This window comes from Panulirus ornatus, chromosome 19, assembly GCF_036320965.1.
Source record: "Panulirus ornatus isolate Po-2019 chromosome 19, ASM3632096v1, whole genome shotgun sequence".
Classification (NCBI taxonomy): Eukaryota; Metazoa; Arthropoda; class Malacostraca; order Decapoda; family Palinuridae; genus Panulirus; species Panulirus ornatus.
In genome coordinates, this window is record NC_092242.1 from 12,660,999 (window position 1) to 12,679,171 (window position 18,173).

General features: G+C 47.6%; 1 protein-coding gene across 6 annotated transcripts in view; it reads left to right on the forward strand.

Annotated features, from left to right (window-relative positions):
* The window catches only part of LOC139755396 (uncharacterized protein CG43867), a 1,135,206-nt gene that overhangs the window by 788,906 nt on the left and 328,127 nt on the right, over positions 1–18,173 (forward strand). Inside the window, exons 1-2 of one of the 6 annotated variants that reach the window (XM_071673660.1) lie at positions 11,304–11,536; positions 14,702–15,307. The exons of 3 other annotated variants lie outside the window; for them this stretch is intronic. The gene's annotated coding sequence lies outside the window, so the exon portion shown is untranslated. Of the gene's footprint in view, positions 1–11,303; positions 11,537–14,689; positions 15,308–18,173 lie in introns of those variants that run through there. 2 more of the 6 variants (XM_071673661.1, XM_071673662.1) reach the window with 2 other exon arrangements.

Here is an 18,173-nt window from a genome sequence, read left to right on the forward strand (position 1 = left end):
ACTAGTGGGTTACAGTGCCCTTGTACCCCTGGGGGATAGAGACTAGTGGGTTACAGTGCCCCTGCACCCCCGGGGGATGTAACTAGAGGGGCCACAGGACCAGCGGTGTCTTAGGCAACTCGCCAAGTTTTTAGAGTCAAAGTTAACAGGAGGCGGAGGGCACTCAGCAACGAGGGTTGCTCCTCACCATTGTCGCTCGTGTGGCGGAGTACGAGTTTATGTCCATCGCGGGCGTCCGTCCACCCGGACGTGGAGGGCGTGTGTCCTAGAGGTGGGCGCTGAGGTGCGAGCGTTGGCGTAGTTAGTGCTCTGGTCATGGGCCTTGTTGACGTGCAGTGGTGGAGTCTAAAGGCTTATTAATCCTCGAATTCTCGTTTTCTTTTAACATCTTATTATCCTATTTCACCAGCTTGTATTATGTGAAGGCGCGGATTCCAGTTGATCTAGAAATTGATTAGTTGTTCCGTCTCAGTTATTTTCTTTTAATGTTTATTATGGGTCTCTCTCTCTCTCTCTCTCTCTCTCTCTCTCTCTCTCTCTCTCTCTCTCTCTCTCTCTCTCTCTCTCTCTCTCTCTCTCTCTCTCTCTCTCTCTAGGATCTGGAAGCATCCTTCTTATTGCGGGTCCCAACCGTTGACGTGTGGGAAGTCGTCAATAGGTTCCTTGTTGGAAATGTATCTTGACTGAATACCCTCACCACCTGCTCACCGTGAAGGTCCTCATCTTTAAGGAGATAAATAGATAGATAGATAAGATGATAGATAGATATGGCGTAAGTGATGAGGCCCTTCAGTTTCTCCTGCGTTCCAGCGTTCTTCCCTATTTTTCCCATTCAGCGGTTGGCTGACGGTGTACAGGAGGTAAGAGCCATCGGGTCGAGGTACTCTCGCTGAGCAGGTCTTCCCTCATCTCGTGCTCCCTCCAGGGTGTTTGATTGTCTTCTTTGTCCCGTGAGGGGGTAGGTAGGCGGGGGCGGTGAATAGGATCACGTAAAGAATAAACGTGTAAAAGGACTGGGTACTGGAGGTTAGGGACTGATCCTCCTCCATAAAGGGAAGAAAATAAGGAATAAGTATATAGAAGTATACGGGAAAGTTGACGTAGAGAAGAAATAAGAAGTGAGACTAATATAGGAGTGTTGATGTAAGGCAGGAGAGTAATGGATAGGAGTGGATGAGAGAGTTGCCTCGAATTCTATACAAAGAATAGAATGAGAGTGACATGACCTCGTGTGTTGGTGTGGGAACGCTTCTCCCAGTGGTTCATACACACACACACACAAACACACACATGTGGTGTCAGTCCCCATGGATGGGAAGGGAGGAGACGATAGTGGGAGGAATCAGGAAGGGGAGACTGGTTATATAGTGTCAAACGTGATGGTGTGGTGGGGCAAGGGTGTGTGATGTGAGGTAAGGGAAGGTCTCACTTCTGACTTGACTGGCGTGCATGACTCTGTGTATGTGTATTTGTGTGTATGTGTATGTGTGTGTGTGTGTATAAAGTCATGCATGAATCTTCAAGCGTATGCAGGCATTCTCAGAGCATGAATAGACAATAGGGGTGTATGTATGTATGTATGTATGTATACAAGAACATCTGCTTGGACTTGATGCATGGCTGTATGTATGATACTCGTGTGTGTGTGTGTGTGTGTGTGTGTGTGTGTGTGTGTGTGTGTGTGTGTGTGGTGGAGGAACCTCCAGTCATTTCTCAGGCCTGGAACGCAAAGTGGCGTGGATGGAACTCCAGGCTTGGGAGGCAGGACTGGAAATCACTCACCATAAGCCCCCCGGAGGCCAGGCGGGAGAGATACATCATAATTTTTGCACACCCAAAGATCCTGGAGGAGGTTCAGGACCCACCCACCCCAAGGTCTGCGGCGGTAAAGGATCCTATCCTGTTGGCCCGCTGGGACCAGTACAAGGGCAACCTGTGTGAGATATACCACCACACTAAAATCCTGCAGGCCAGGAGCACAGTGCAGGTGACGTGAACACTATGAAGAAAGACGAGAGCATGGTAAAGATGCCATGAACACAGTAAAGATGCCATGAACACAGTAAAGATGCTGTGAACACAGTAAAGATGCTATGAACACAGTAATGATGCCATGAACACGGTAAAGATGCCATGAACACAGTAAAGATGCCATGAACACAGTAATGATGACATGAACACAGTAATGATGCCATGAACACAGTAAAGATGCCATGAACACAGTAAAGATGCCATGAACACAGTAAAGATGCTGTGAACACAGTAATGATGCCATGAACACAGTAATGATGCCATGAACACAGTAATGATGCAATGAACACAGTAATGATGCCATGAACACAGTAATGATGCCATGAACACAGTAATGATGCCATGAACACAGTAATGATGCCATGAACACGGTAAAGATGCAATGAACACAGTAATGATGCTATGAACACAGTAATGATGCCATGAACACAGTAATGATGCCATGAACACAGTAATGATGCAATGAACACAGTAATGATGCCATGAACACAGTAATGATGCCATGAACACAGTAAAGATGCAATGAACACAGTAATGATGCCATGAACACAGTAATGATGCCATGAACACAGTAATGATGCCATGAACACAGTAATGATGCAATGAACACAGTAATGATGCCATGAACACAGTAATGATGCCATGAACACAGTAATGATGCCATGAACACAGTAATGATGCCATGAACACAGTAAAGATGCCATGAACACAGTAATGATGCCATGAACACAGTAATGATGCCATGAACACAGTAATGATGCCATGAACACAGTAAAGATGCCATGAACACAGTAATGATGCCATGAACACAGTAAAGATGCCATGAACACAGTAATGATGCCATGAACACAGTAATGATGCCATGAACACAGTAATGATGCCATGAACACAGTAATGATGCCATGAACACAGTAATGATGCCATGAACACAGTAATGATGCCATGAACACAGTAATGATGCCATGAACACAGTAATGATGCCATGAACACAGTAAAGATGCCATGAACACAGTAATGATGCCATGAACACAGTAATGATGCCATGAACACAGTAATGATGCCATGAACACGGTAAAGATGCAATGAACACAGTAATGATGCCATGAACACAGTAAAGATGCCATGAACACAGTAATGATGCCATGAACACAGTAATGATGCCATGAACACAGTAATGATGCCATGAACACGGTAAAGATGCAATGAACACAGTAATGATGCCATGAACACAGTAAAGATGCCATGAACACAGTAATGATGCCATGAACACAGTAAAGATGCCATGAACACAGTAATGATGCCATGAACACAGTAATGATGCCATGAACACAGTAATGATGCCATGAACACAGTAATGATGCCATGAACACAGTAATGATGCCATGAACACAGTAATGATGCCATGAACACAGTAAAGATGCCATGAACACAGTTGATATGCCATGGACACAGTTAATATGCCATGAACACAGTAATGATGCCATGAACACAGTAATGATGCCATGAACACAGTAAAGATGCCATGAACACAGTAAAGATGCCATGAACACAGTAAAGATGCCATGAACACGGTAAAGATGCTATGAACACAGTTAATATGCCATGGACACAGTTAATATGCCATGAACACAGTTAATATGCCATGAACACAATAAAGATAAGATGATCGTAAAGATACACTGAATAAAGACGCCATGAACACATGAAACCTACCGTGAACAAGATAAAGATACCATGGGCACAATGAAAATACCATGACTACAATAAGAATACCGTGAATACAGTAAAAATACCATGATACAATAAGAATACCGTAAATACAGTGAAATTACCATGATACAATAAGAATAACGTGAATACAGTAAAAATACCATGACTACAATAAGAATACCGTGAATACAGTAAAAATACCATGATACAATAAGAATACCGTGAATACAGTAAAAATACTATGATACAATAAGAATACCGTGAATACAGTGAAAATACCATGATACAATAAGAATATCGTGGATACAGTGAAGTTACCATGAATACGGTAAAAACGTAGTATATATGGTTATAATGATCATAACTGACTCATAATGCCCATAACGCATTTGACGCATGATGCTCATAACGCATTGAACGCATGATGCTGATGACGCAGGAATTAGAATGAGCGACATTTTGTGAGTCTTAACCCTCACTACCACTTAACCCTCACTACCACCACCACCACTGCTCCCACCACCACACACCTGCGCCGCTACCACCACCACCGCCAACCACCACCCACCTGCGCCGCTACCACCACCACCGCCAACCACCACCCACCTGCGCAGCTACCACCACCACCGCCAACCACCGCCCACCTGCGCCGCTACCACCACCACCGCCAACCACCGCCCACCTGCGCCGCTACCACCACCACCGCCAACCACCACCCACCTGCGCAGCTACCACCACCACCGCCAACCACCGCCCACCTGCGCCGCTACCACCACCACCGCCAACCACCGCCCACCTGCGCCGCTACCACCACCGCCAACCACCGCCCACCTGCGCAGCTACCACCACCGCCAACCACCGCCCACCTGCGCAGCTACCACCACCGCCAACCACCGCCCACCTACGCCGCTACCACCACCGCCAACCACCGCCCACCTGCGCCGCTACCACCACCGCCAACCACCGCCCACCTGCGCAGCTACCACCACCACCGCCAACCACCGCCCACCTGCGCCGCTACCACCACCACCGCCAACCACCGCCCACCTGCGCCGCTACCACCACCACCGCCAACCACCACCCACCTGCGCCGCTACCACCACCACCGCCAACCACCGCCCACCTGCGCCGCTACCACCACCACCGCCAACCACCACCCACCTGCGCCGCTACCACCACCACCGCCAACCACCGCCCACCTGCGCCGCTACCACCACCGCCAACCACCGCCCACCTGCGCCGCTACCACCACCACCGCCAACCACCACCCACACCTGCGCCGCTACCACCACCACCGCCCACCTGCGCCGCTACCACCACCGCCAACCACCGCCCACCTGCGCAGCTACCACCACCACCGCCAACCACCACCCACCTGCGCCGCTACCACCACCCACCACCGCCAACCACCACCCACCTGCGCCGCTACCACCATCGCCAACCACCGCCCACCTGCGCCACTACCACCATCGTCAACCACCACCCACCACCACAACCAACCACTACTACCACCATCACCATCCTCCACCCAGCATTAAGACCACTAAGCACCACCAACCACCCACCACCACAGGCAACCACCATTACCACTACCATTCCCAGTCTCTTGTGCAAGGGATACCTTGCGTTTTAATGTCCCGGCGAATTTTACCCCAGAAATTAGAGTTAATGACCTTTAACCCCCGAGAGAGCCAAACCTGACTCTACAAAAAAGAAATAGAAAAAACAGGAAATCCTGTGTGGGGTGCATTGAAGCAAGGTTATCTTGACCTCCAGCTTTCAGAGCGGCTGGTTCTGCGGGTAGAGGAAGAGGGAACGCATGTTGTTGTTGTTGTTGTTGTTGTTGTTGTTGTGAGGAAGAAGTAGAGAGATGAAAATATCGAGGAATTTTAATCTAGGAGGAATCCAGAGTGAGGGAGAGAGAGAGAGTGGAAAGCAACACAGCTCAATAGGTGGTACTGGGAGATTGGCTGGGGTGTGTCAGGTAGTCTGCATGTCATTATGGGGTGGGGTCAGGTCAGGTCAGGTCAGGTCAGGACTCTCCTGGCTACCAGTTTTTGATGCTCTTTAAGGGTCAAGCGTTTTTCGGATTATATTTTTTTTTATAAGTCAAGATGTGTGGTGAATATCTCTTTATGCGTAGGTCTAGAGGCACCGGTAGGAAATTCTTTGCGTTTTTTGCACTGAAATTATATATATATATATATATATATATATATATATATATATATATATATATATATATATATATATATATATATATATTCCAATGAGTCCTCGGGGAAAATGAAACACGAAAAGTTCCCAAGTGCACTTTCGTGTAATAATCACATCATCAGAGGAGACACAAAAGACAAATATAACAGTCAGTTGTTATACATCGAAGAGACGAAGCTAGGACGCCATTTGGTAAACATGTGATTATGCAAGATATATTGAAATCTGTTTAATGCTCATATGCTAAATGACACTTAATCTGCAGAGTTATTCTGTGAATCTAAAGTTAATAAGACACAAAATGTTTCATTGTTGGTCTTAATCAGATTTGTCGCTTGCTTAATTTTCTGTAACTAACATTATTATGATATTTTCATTACAGTCAGTGTGTCTTGCTTTGGCCATAAGGGGCTTTGATTTTTTTTTTTTTTTTTTACTTATGTATCGGACATATCATATTGTGTGGTCCTCATCATATCGTTGTGTCCTGTAGATCAAATTTTTAAAAAGAATTTTTTACCTCGCGATCTGCCTCCTCCACATGCAGAATTCCATGTCGGAAATAGTAAGTCTTGTGTGGGAGACGAATGACTGACTGGTTGCTCCGATCCAGTCACTCCACCAAGCAGTGTGTGCGCCAGTCATTCATTCCACCAGTTCCTATTTTCATGTCAACTTTTAAAGTCTTGTACCGCCGAAAAATTCCCGTCACTGTAGTTAATGCATTCGTATTTCATTATTTTTTCTTCATGTATGTGTGTCTTTTATTTGTTCGTTCGTCTGGTATATTATGTTTGAATTTCACCGGGGGTTTCTCCGGTCTTACCCCCGGAGGAGAAGCGCGTCCTGCGCCGGGGGACATGACTGTAAAGCCCTCCCCTGGATCAAGACTCTTGGCTAATGGTCTGTTGAGAGACGGACGAATCTGTCATGGAATCGCCACTCCCACTGTCACCAGACTTAGCCTTAGATCGAGAGGACTCAGTCAGTCAGTCTTTTGCCTTCTGTCGGTCTGTCTGTCTCTAGGGCGGTAGATGTGTGTGGTGGGACTATACATAGAAACCCCAGAGACCTCTGCTCCCCTCCTCGACGTATTCACTTCGAAAACGAGAGATTTGTCGTGGAGAATCCACTGGGGATTCTCGGATTCAATCCTGGTGCTAAAGTTTCATCGTTTGGTGGTTGCGTAGGCCTACGGGTTAGGGCCAACAGCTGTCCGATTGCGAGCAGAGGAGCGACGAGACAGCTTGGTCCCAGACCCAGCTGTGGGGGTAGAAGACTTCTGAAACTATCGTCATGTATACGTAAGGTAAGGTAAGGTCCCACACCCAGCTCTTGGGGGTAGAATACCTCCGAAACCATCGTAAGGTATACGTAAGGTAAGGTAAAGTCCCAGACCCAGCTGTTGGGGGTAGAATACCTCCGAAACCATCGTAAGGTATACGTAAGGTAAGGTAAAGTCCCGGACCCAGCTGTGGGGGTGTAGAAGACCTCCGAAACCATTGTAAGCTGTAACTAAATGATGTTTGACAAGACTTCATTTGGCCTTAGAGATTCGAAGCTTGACCTTGATACTACCACATTAACCCCATTAACTAGGGTGCACGACCAGTGGGTTAAAGAAAATTGAAGTACTTCAGCGTTCCTGGGCTTTCGAGAGAGTCGATGGCGTTTGAGGGTCAAATCCTCCCCACCGAAGTATGGCGGCCTCACGTATAAACAAACTCTGCAGTGAAAGATGAGGCTGGTATAATCCCTTGAGCAGTACTACCCTTGAGCACGACGGTACGACCCTTGAGCACGACGGTACGACCCTCGAGCACGACGGTACGACCCTCGAGCACGACGGTACAACCCTCGAGCACGACGGCACGACCATTTGAGCACGGTGCTACGGCACTTGAGCACGACGGCACGAACCGTGGGTACGAAGGTGTTGCCTGTAACCTGATCCATAAGGTTCAGGTCATAGTCTCAGACCATCTCATGCAGTGGTGTGTAGGACCGTCCGTGGTTAAAGGGGTTAAACCCGTGTGTTATAAGTATTATTGCTTCTCCATAGGAGATTCCCCCCCAGGCAACGCGACACCCCAGTTTACCAACTACCTCTGGGGTGTCATCGAGTAAAGCTCTGGCTTAAGATATATCGCTTAAAGGAGAAACAAGAGTCGAATATCAGAAAATAATCACAGAAAATAGCTTTCCACCCACCGTATCGCCGGGGTGATGTGCACCGTAATGAATGGGACTATGTTATCCAGCCAACGTTGTGCATCAGGTGTGAGGACTATGTTAGATCTAAGCGAGATTCATCGATTCATCATTCACGATATTCACGTCCGTAGTAGGACAGTGAGTCGCACGGAGTCGCATTGTTGTCATTAGGGATGCCACACGACAAGTCAACCACCATCAGCTCTCAACCTGGACCTCCTCTTCCCTCCTCCCTACTAGGGAGGAGAGCGGCCTGGACCTCCTCCTCGAGGGCAGCTGGGAAGCCTTCAGACAATTTCAGTAAATGCCTGATTGACGAATGTTAAAAGACACATCCATACCTACCTGTTCTCCAGTCCATTGACCTCACTGCAGTGCTAAGGGCGACCACCTCGGTGGCCACAGGTGTGTTTTCCTGTTGCCTGATACTTCAATTTTTTGTCTGTAGAATTTATTTGACTTTCTCTGGGGGGGACTGATGGGTGGGGGAAAGGAAGGAGGATCAGCCATCATTTTTTTTTTTTTTCTTGATACGGGGGCGCCTGTGTTGAGAAAGGTTGGGAACACCCTTGACCTACACCACAGTTCTAAACTTTGTCTCTAGAGACGACTGAACCTGACGTGTAATAATAATGATATGTAAGAACTTACATGGTTGGGAATTATTCATAAAGTATGTTTGGTTTGGGGAAACTGGCTGCTCTCCCCGGAGTTCAATTCCTCCCCTTTCATGTGGCTGAAGTCTCCCTGTCGCAGGGTTCATTTCTTTCTATGTCGTAGGGCTCTGGGAACTCCCCACTGTCATCTCTCCACCCATGGGGTTAAACTCCTAATTATCAATAGGTTCAGACTCCCTTAAGTGAGGGTTCATCTCCCCTCCCCCCTCCTTGTCATAGGGCTCAACGTCCCCCACAGTCATAGGCTTGAGATCTCCCCACTGTGGGATTGAGCTCCTCCCCCACAGTGTCCCGAGTTCAGCTCGCCAACGTCAGGATAGAACTCCCCTCTCTCAGGGTTCAACTTCCCCTCTCGACATGGGGGTTCAGTCATCCCACTGTCATGGGATTCAACTCCCCCCACCACCGTCACCAAAAAAAAAAAAGAGAGAAAAAAAAACGCTTCTAATTATTTTAATGGCAGTGATGTAAACAACGTCCGCAGCTGTAACAGCACCAGCAGCGCCTCCGCCAGCAGCACCAGCAGCGCCTCCGCCAGCAGCACCAGCAGCGCCGCCGCCAGCAGCACCAGCAGCGCCTCCGCCAGCAGCACCAGCAGCGCCTCCGCCAGCAGCACCAGCAGCGTGTGGCGCGTGGCCTGACCAGGAAGTTCCTCCACATGACAGCATTAAATCCCTTGCGCACGTGGTCGCTCACGACATCCCCCTCACCCTTCTCCCCTCCTCCTCCTCCTCCTCCTCACCCCTTACCCCCGCCTCATCAGGTAAGTCGTCCCTTCCCCCACACCCCCTCCCTCATCCTCCTCCTCCCCTCTCATCATCTGGGTTCACCTTTCAGGGTCACCGGGTCATGTGTTGCCCTTGACCCACATCTTCACCGGGTCATGTGTTGCCCTTGACCCACATCTTCACCGGGTCATGTGTTGCCCTTGACCCACATCTTCACCGGGTCATGTGTTGCCCTTGACCCACATCTTCACCGGGTCATGTGTTGCCCTTGACCCACATCTTCACCGGGTCATGTACCCGTAAGGTGTAACCAGCTCATGTTCCCCCCTCAGGTTCGCGTTAGGTCATGTTCCTCTTCGGTGTACCAGGTCATGTACCAGGTCATATATCCCAAAGGTATACCAGGTCGTGTATCCCTAAGGTAAACCAGATCATGTACCCGTAAGGTATACCAGATCATGTACCTCTTAAGGTACACCAGGTCAAATATCCCAAAGGTATATCAGGTCGTATATCCTTAAGGTAAACCAGATCGTGTACCCATAAGATATATACCAGGTCATGTACCTCGTAAGTTATACCAGGTCACGTACCCCACCTCGCCCCCACATTATTACTAAGTCATACAGGTAGTACCTGCGAGGGGCGAGTCATGTGCCGCTCTACCCTCACGGTGATAAACGCCTCATCCTCCAGCCGCTCCACCTCTCCGAGGAGGAACTGAGCTCCTCTCTCTCTCTCTCTCTCTCTCTCTCTCTCTCTCTCTCTCTCTCTCCCTAGAGTAATGAGGTACCGTGTTGACGTAGAATTACGAGGGGTATCGTAATGGTCTGTGCCTCCACCCACGTATCACCCACCTGTTCCAGGCCCTCTGTCACAACCTGCCATCCCCCACCAACTCCCCTCCAGAAAACTAGAACTCATCCTTTCTCTCTCTCTCTCCTATTCGTCCCCCCACCTTTCCCCATCTGTCCCACCCCCAAAAACTCCCGACGCCTTCCCCCTAACCCCTGAATCCCCCGTCGATGTCGACGGCGTGGCCAGGGGAGGAGAGAGGGCCTTCCACCCACCCCACCATCCCGAACCCTGGGGCTGTAACGCACGTGGCGGCTGCTGGCGGGTGTGGGCCCGGGACCCAGCCGACGATACAATATGAAACAAACGTAAATTATGGAACGCTCGGTCCCGGCTCCTTTCTCAATTTTCGTATAAGAACACAATAAAGACGGATAACTGGGGCTTGCAGCTTCCCGGTACGACTGGTGACGAGTGGAACGGCGTGAAAACTGTGTCCAGTCTCGAGCCATGGTCGCCGGTAGTGCCTACATTTCCATTCGTCAGGATAAAATTCGCTATAGGACTCATTTCGACATTAAAATGATCACGTAGCGTAAGCAGCCAAGGGGGCACGTAACAAGGCTCCTGATTGGTGGAGCGGCGTGCGTTGCCATGGAAACCGAGTCATCTCAGCAGGAGCCATTGATTTTCTAACAGGCTTACCACACCTTCTTTTGCGGGTAACATTTTCTTGTTAAGGCGAACAGATGTGGGGAAGGTACATGTTCTATTTTCCAATGGAAGAAACTCCCATTGCTACATGAGATTCCAGGTAAATTCCCAAGGAGGAGAGTAACGGAGGTCAGATCGAGAGAAAATAAATAGAGATGAAAGAATTGCCATGTGACATCATTATCCTCGTGCATCAGGGTGACTACGGTTTAGCCCACCAGTCAGTGGAGAGAGCGCGAGGGGTAAGGGTCTACGCACGCGGGCCATTTGAGCCATTGCTGACCAGGAACACCCCCCCACTGTGCTGTAAAAAAAAAAAAAACTTGAATACTATCCATGATAACGGAAGGAATAGCGGCTCGCTGTACGTATAGATGGAACATTGGACATCTTGTCGTTTCGAAGCATCTATAAAGCCCGTTTGCAAAATCGATACTGGATGTAAACAAGGTGAAGTCATGTGTGGGTTAGGGCGGGGGGGCCCGACGAACGGTGCTAACTTCTGTGTCATGAGGATGTTGGCCTAGTGCAGGGGGATTATCCTGATCACCTGCATGACTGTCAGAGTCCCAGAAGGACTAAGGGATTGAAATTGAAACGTCCGGGACGAAACTGCATCTGAGGGGGACTTAACCTGGAGCGAGGAGCGTTGTGCAGTGTTGTGCTGGCGGGAAGTGTGAAGGAATTATGAACCTGAAAAAATAAGATAAAAAAAAAAAAAAAACCTGCCATGTATATACACTGGAGATGCCCCGTTCGACTCTAAGCCATATGCACACATAACCCTCACTTGAGCTACACATGACAGCTCTTTTAAAGTTACATAGATACTAACTTTTGTCACTAATGTTGACCTGATTCATTTAAACTTCCTTTACAGGTTTTTACATTAATCATAGACTAATAGGCACTTATGAATTGGAATTGACACCCACGTACTGATTTCAGAAATGGGATGCATATCCCAAGCGTTGAGCAATTATTTCCTGAAGCGACTTATTACGTATGGTAATTTTAAACAAGTGTCTGATGAAGTGCACCCCACTCCACCGATGTCACCTTGTTGCAACAGATTCAACAGAAGACTATAGGAGTGTAGTGTAGGATGCACCACTGTTATGAGAGGTACTTTAGTTTTCGCCTCTATGATTAGTAGCAGTGTACACAACAACCTCACTGGTGTTATGAGGAGTGAGGCCATTCGTGTGATGTATAGTCAGGGTTAGTTTGAACATAATTCTACTTTGTGAAGGGAACTGCAAGCCACATCAGTGTCTTTAGGGGTATTGTTGGTCGCAGTTGGTAATGTACTCATTTGTCATATCGATTACTGGAGGCCTTGCTTTTGTGGGTAAAAGGGCAAACTCTTTCTTCCCCCCCCCCCCCCCCCTGTTTGGTGATGGATAGGATAAACAATACTTATTTAGTGAGTAGTTCTGTTGGATAGGATAAACAACCATTATTTAGTGAGTAGTACTATTATTGTATAGGATAAACAACCATTATTTAGTGAGTAGTACTGTTGTATAGGATAAACAACCGTTATTTAGTGAGTAGTACTATTAGCCACACTAGCATAGTTTCAGGTATAAGTGTGTATAGTGAGATACCTCAGAACAGTTAGGGGGATTTGACTGTTTATTGAATGATGATATAAGCTTCAGTTGTATATTAAGGGGTAATGCAGGCTTACCGGATATTGACAGGTACTGAAGCTTACATATTTAATGTCATGCTGGGTACGTAAGGTAATTAAGTGTTGTGTAAGTCCGCCATTGTAGTTTTGGCCACACCTACAGTGAGTGTAGTTTGACACGAGTGTAATGAGACACAGTCTGGCTTTTACTTGTGCCTTAGGGGGCCATTGTCGGGCATACGTTTCGCGGGAGGTAGTTTATTAGGCCAGACAGGTGTTGTTAATGGTAGTTTAGGTCCTACAGATATTGTTTTTGGTAGAATTGGCCATACTTGTGATGGATGTAGTAGAGTATTTGATATTTTGGGGGAGTCTTGTGAACCGAACATGTGAAGTATATGGCATGTAGACAGTGTAACCAATTGTAAGGGTAGTTAGGGATACATCATCTAAGTATGGATTAGCGTATGCCGCCCATGCGTAGACATGAGTTAGTATGGATTAGCGTATGCCGTCCATGCGTAGACATGAGTTAGTATGGATTAGTGTATACCGTCCATGCGTAGACATGAGTTAGTATGGATTAGCGTATGCCTTCCACGCGTAGACATGAGTTAGTATGAATTAGCGTATGCCGTCCATGCGTAGACAGTAGATGGTGGTGGATACTCCATTTAGGTTAGAGTGTCGTGCAGGTTACCCATATGTAATCAGGGGGAGTTTAGGATACATTATTCGTAGTATGGGGGTAATGTAGGCAATCCTTATGTCATGAGGAGGTGCTTTAGGACACATCAGTAGTGTGGAGGGAATGAGGGCTACTACCCATGTGTAATCCTGGGGAAAGTTGTAGACGTGTTTCGAATGTAAGGGGGTATTGTAAGGTACCTCTTAGTAGTACGGGATTGATATAGGCGATCCAAATGTGGGGAGGTGGATTGTGTCGGATACCCTCTTTAAGGCAGGGTTGTGTGGTACACCCACAAGCAGGGAAGGGTGGTATTGGATATACTTGGGAGGATATTCTGTGTTAGGGGCTTGCCTCAGGATGCACATCTGTAGTGTATGGTAGTGTAGCGAGAGAGAGAGCGAGAGAGAGTGTAGTGAGTGTAAACACAGATGTGAGTTGCAGACGGTGCCTCATGTTACCCAGGCTTGCTACAGCATGGGATCTGTTTACTGTTATCGATAGGCGTTGGGCCACGCATATAAATGAGTACCCCTTTTAGTGTATGTTTGAGGTGTTAACGGTGGATGGAGCCCCAGATACATTCGGTGGAAAATGATTGAGGTCATAAAACTCCAACACGTTGGGCAATTTGAAACATAGGCTGGGTAAATAGATTACAGGTAAATGGTGTTATGTTAGCTGGAGTTGCCTCAGGAAGGCTAATAAGGGTAGGATGTTCTGCAGTTTCCAAATGCCTCGATGTCTTAATTAGGGATGTCACGCCACGGGGTTGGTACTAGGTGGTGGTAGTGGCGGTTGGTGGCACTGGTGGTGAACAGAGTTGAAGAATGTACTAGGTATGATTACGTGCGTTCATGTACTGTGTGTTTCGAACTCAGGAACACTGCCCCGTGGGGTTGAAGAGCAGCTACACCTCGGGCAGAAACAAGAGCAGTGGTTGTCTCAAAAAATCTAGCAAAATCCTGCCCATTTTATGGATTAGATCTCAGGGACTTTAAAGTTTTTTTTTTTTTATAGTCTCTGTTAGCATTTTTCAAGTAAAACTCGTACTCTCATAATTTGACAAATATCACAGTGTTGCCAGAAGGAAATGCGAATGTTAAATGTGTTTCAATCATTTTGATGCCGGCTCACGTTTGGCTGTGTACACTACAAGTACACAGGTGTCAGAATGTCCTTTTTATGTAATTTAAATCTTGAATTATATATATATATATATATATATATATATATATATATATATATATATATATATATATATATATATATATTGTAGTTTTCTTTAAAGTGGATGAATGCAGGTAACGCGTACCAAGCCTGACTGAATCACCAGACTATCATAGGGGAAAGATAAACTCTGTAGTTCATTGGTGAATTGCAGGAACCATATACAGGTTAAGTACTGGTCTTCAAAACTGTAGCTACCTTATGTGTAGCAAGTGAAAATCATCGAGTGCTGTGAGACTGTCAGAGAACGATTGGCAGTTCAGGCTATTTCTCATGAGACTGGTGGTGTCCAGGCCAGTGGGAGACGTGCGTGTGCCGGGAATACCAGTGAAGACTTGGTATCGTTGCTGAGTGATGTAGTAGAGGTGAGGGACTTTACCTGTACTTTGAGTGTCTTGGGACCCTGGACCTGCTGAAACTTGAGGAGCCAGTAGTGGATTTCTACATTTCCTCCGAAGTCCCATCCCAGCAAAAGAGAAAGAGAGAAAGGTCCGGGGACTGGAGAGCTTGTCGGTGCCTATGCAAGGGTCGTTGAGCCCAGAGTAGCGCCCTAGAGCCGTGTAAGTGTGACCCTGGGGGCGAGGGTGGAGGATGAGGCGCCCCAGATAACCCCTGGGGGTGGCGAAGGAATTCTCGCAACCCCCTGCTCCCTACTGCCCTACACTAGGTGAGTATATGCTTCAATCTTCCGCGTCCTGCCTCAAGGTCTTCCTCACACTCCCGTAATAATGATTGCGTTGCATCTCCTGTAGTAGTAGCCCAGTGACTCAGTGTGGTTCCTTCGGATCCTTTCCTCAGTATGTGTGTGTGTTTGAGGAATGGGATCATCTGCCTCATGAGCCTCGGGGTATACGGATGTAGCGTTTTTAGTGGCTTGAAGTAGTCAGTAAACTGCTGCTTTCTTGCAGTTGGTAGATGATTAGTTCCACCCATGGTAATCCTAGCCGCTTTCCCACCTTGTATGTGTTGTCTGATAACCAGTCCTTTATGCCTCGAGCTTTTCTCTGAACTTATAAACTTACATTTGTTGTTATTTCTTCAAAGAAAACACTCTTCCTAAAATAGATATTTTGAAATTAATGATCACCCTTTCACGTTTTTCTTTCTCTTTTTCTCGTGACGCTGGAAACACGTTAGAAACCAAGTGTGTTTACGTAGGCACTTAAGAGTGGCGTAGCCATGAGCTGCTCGAGTAAGAGGGGGTGGAATTGCTCCCCCTCCTCATTGTGTCATAACGTAAACCCTTCATTTTTATTTATCGATTTATTTAGTTATTTATTTCATTTATTATTTTTTTTTGTGGGGGAGGAGGGCCTTTTCTGTCATCCTTTGAATATAAGCTCAAGACTCCGGGAAGAAATTTGCTGTCGCGCTGTAGGTTTGTTAACCTCCTACCGCAAGCTGGAGCCACAGGATGGAGAAGGACCTTCCTGGTGTGTATTGTGGTGGTGCCTCGCTACTGTTTATAACCGCGTGTGGAATCTCTTGCTTGAACTTAAAAGTTTTCCCGTCTACCACAACGGTACGACTTTGGAGCACAACGCCCAGCGATCCTCGATCATGAATGGTCCCCTTTGACCTGTCCTCTAAGGCCAGGTCATCGTACCCAAAGGGTCGTAACGTTGTGCTGAAGAGGTCATTAGTATGTTCCCATCCAGCCGTGGTTACCTGGTCATGCATCACAAGCACTCGTGAGCTCAGCGGCCGTCGTCTTGACTGGCTGTCATAGTTCTCTATTAAGATTGTAAGTTTTTGATATTTTTTTTTGTTCTTAAGTGAAAGAAAAAAAAAACGCTGAAGAATCATTTTCTCCTGGCAAGCGCTGAAGAATCCTTTTTCTCTTGGCACTTAACAAATCCCACGAAATGAGCCAGTCGTGTCGTATATTTGCATACATAGTGATCCGTGTTGTATCAGCTCAACCACTTCCTTATCTCTGAGATGACCTCATGGCTTTACGTGTGCGGCGTGACGCGGAGGTTGACCTGGTATTACTGTATAACTTCAGGTACTCATGCCATAGATGAATGTCGTTGATTTTGTAATGTGCGATTTCATGAACGACTCTGGGGCCAGTAATGACTTCATTTAATGTGATTTCAGGGGGCCTCACGTGATCTCAGGACTGGTCTAGCCTGACCATAGTGACCTTTCCATGACTTCAGTCTGACCTGTTTGACCTTATCACTTCATGGTTGACCTGGCGTTGACCAGGTCGACATATTTTGACTCTATCGGTTGATCATTACGACTTGAAGAATGATTAAGCATATATTCTTTAGTCACTCGAAAGTCTGTGTAGTTTTAACACCAGGATTATGTTTTTTACCGAGTGAAAGTCTGTGTAGTTTCAACACCCGGGGTATGACATTTTTTTGCCGGATATGGGGGTCCCCAATCTATCCGCGAGGAGGAACTGCACGGAGTAGGCGTGGGAGGAATGTCTGGGGTGATGTGTGAGGGAGGATTGTGTTTTTCCCAGTGATGGTGGTGCCGGGGACGTGACTCATGATAGGGGGTGACTCATGCCCGGGGAACCTATTCCTCCCAGTGGGGATAAGGTCGCAGCACTGGCGCACGGATTACACGATGGAAATGGAGAGTCATTTGGAATAATGGTTTTGCGTTTTCATCTTAGGCTGGACTGAGGCAAGGGTCACTGGGGGGGAGTTGGCGGTAGGATTTTAAAACCCACGCACACACACACGCAGAGGGACAGACGTCTCCTGAACTTTGTGGAGATTAAGGAAAGTTGTTGATTCGCTCTGAGGGCAGGGCATGGGTCAGAGTGGGGAGGGAGGGATGGCCCACGCTATAACGTTCCCTTATGAGAGCTGGTGGTGGTGGTGGTGGTGGGGAAAGTTGGAGGGTTATTGTGCTGTGGAGGGGAGGCTGGTTGGTTGGTTGGTCTCCACAGCCAATAATAACCCCTTCTCCAGCACTGGTAACACTTCAGATTTCCCTAAACATCCGGTGCCATTTACCATCATCATCGACCACCTGCCTCACCGATAGTCATCCACACGAACACCACCAATGCCACATAAAGTCATCGCCGCCATCAGTGAGTGCCCGCCACGCCACCCAATATCACCACCTTGCTGTCACCAACTCGACCCATCAGCGAGGCCCAATAGCCCCCTCTCCCCTGTCGAGTCATCTCAGCACCACCTTCCACCCGTGTCCTCTGGCATCAGCGTGTGTGTGTGTAACCATCCATACTACACAAGCCACCACCAACATCAACAGCAACACCTAACGCCAGACCAGCCAGGATGTGATGCTTACGTAAGGCCTGCGGGCTGCGGCCTCGAATAGCCTGATTGACCGACCAACAGCTTGGCCTTAGGCCGACCTGTTGGGGGGGAGGGAGGGGGTAGACGACCTCTGACATCATCTTAATGTGTACGTCTGGTTTGCCCGACGTCATGTGTGCACATGCCCCCCCCCCCCCCTCTCTCTCTCTCTCTCTCTCTCTCTCTCTCTCTCTCTCTCTCTCTCTCTCTCTCTCTCTCTCTCTCTCTCTCTCTCTC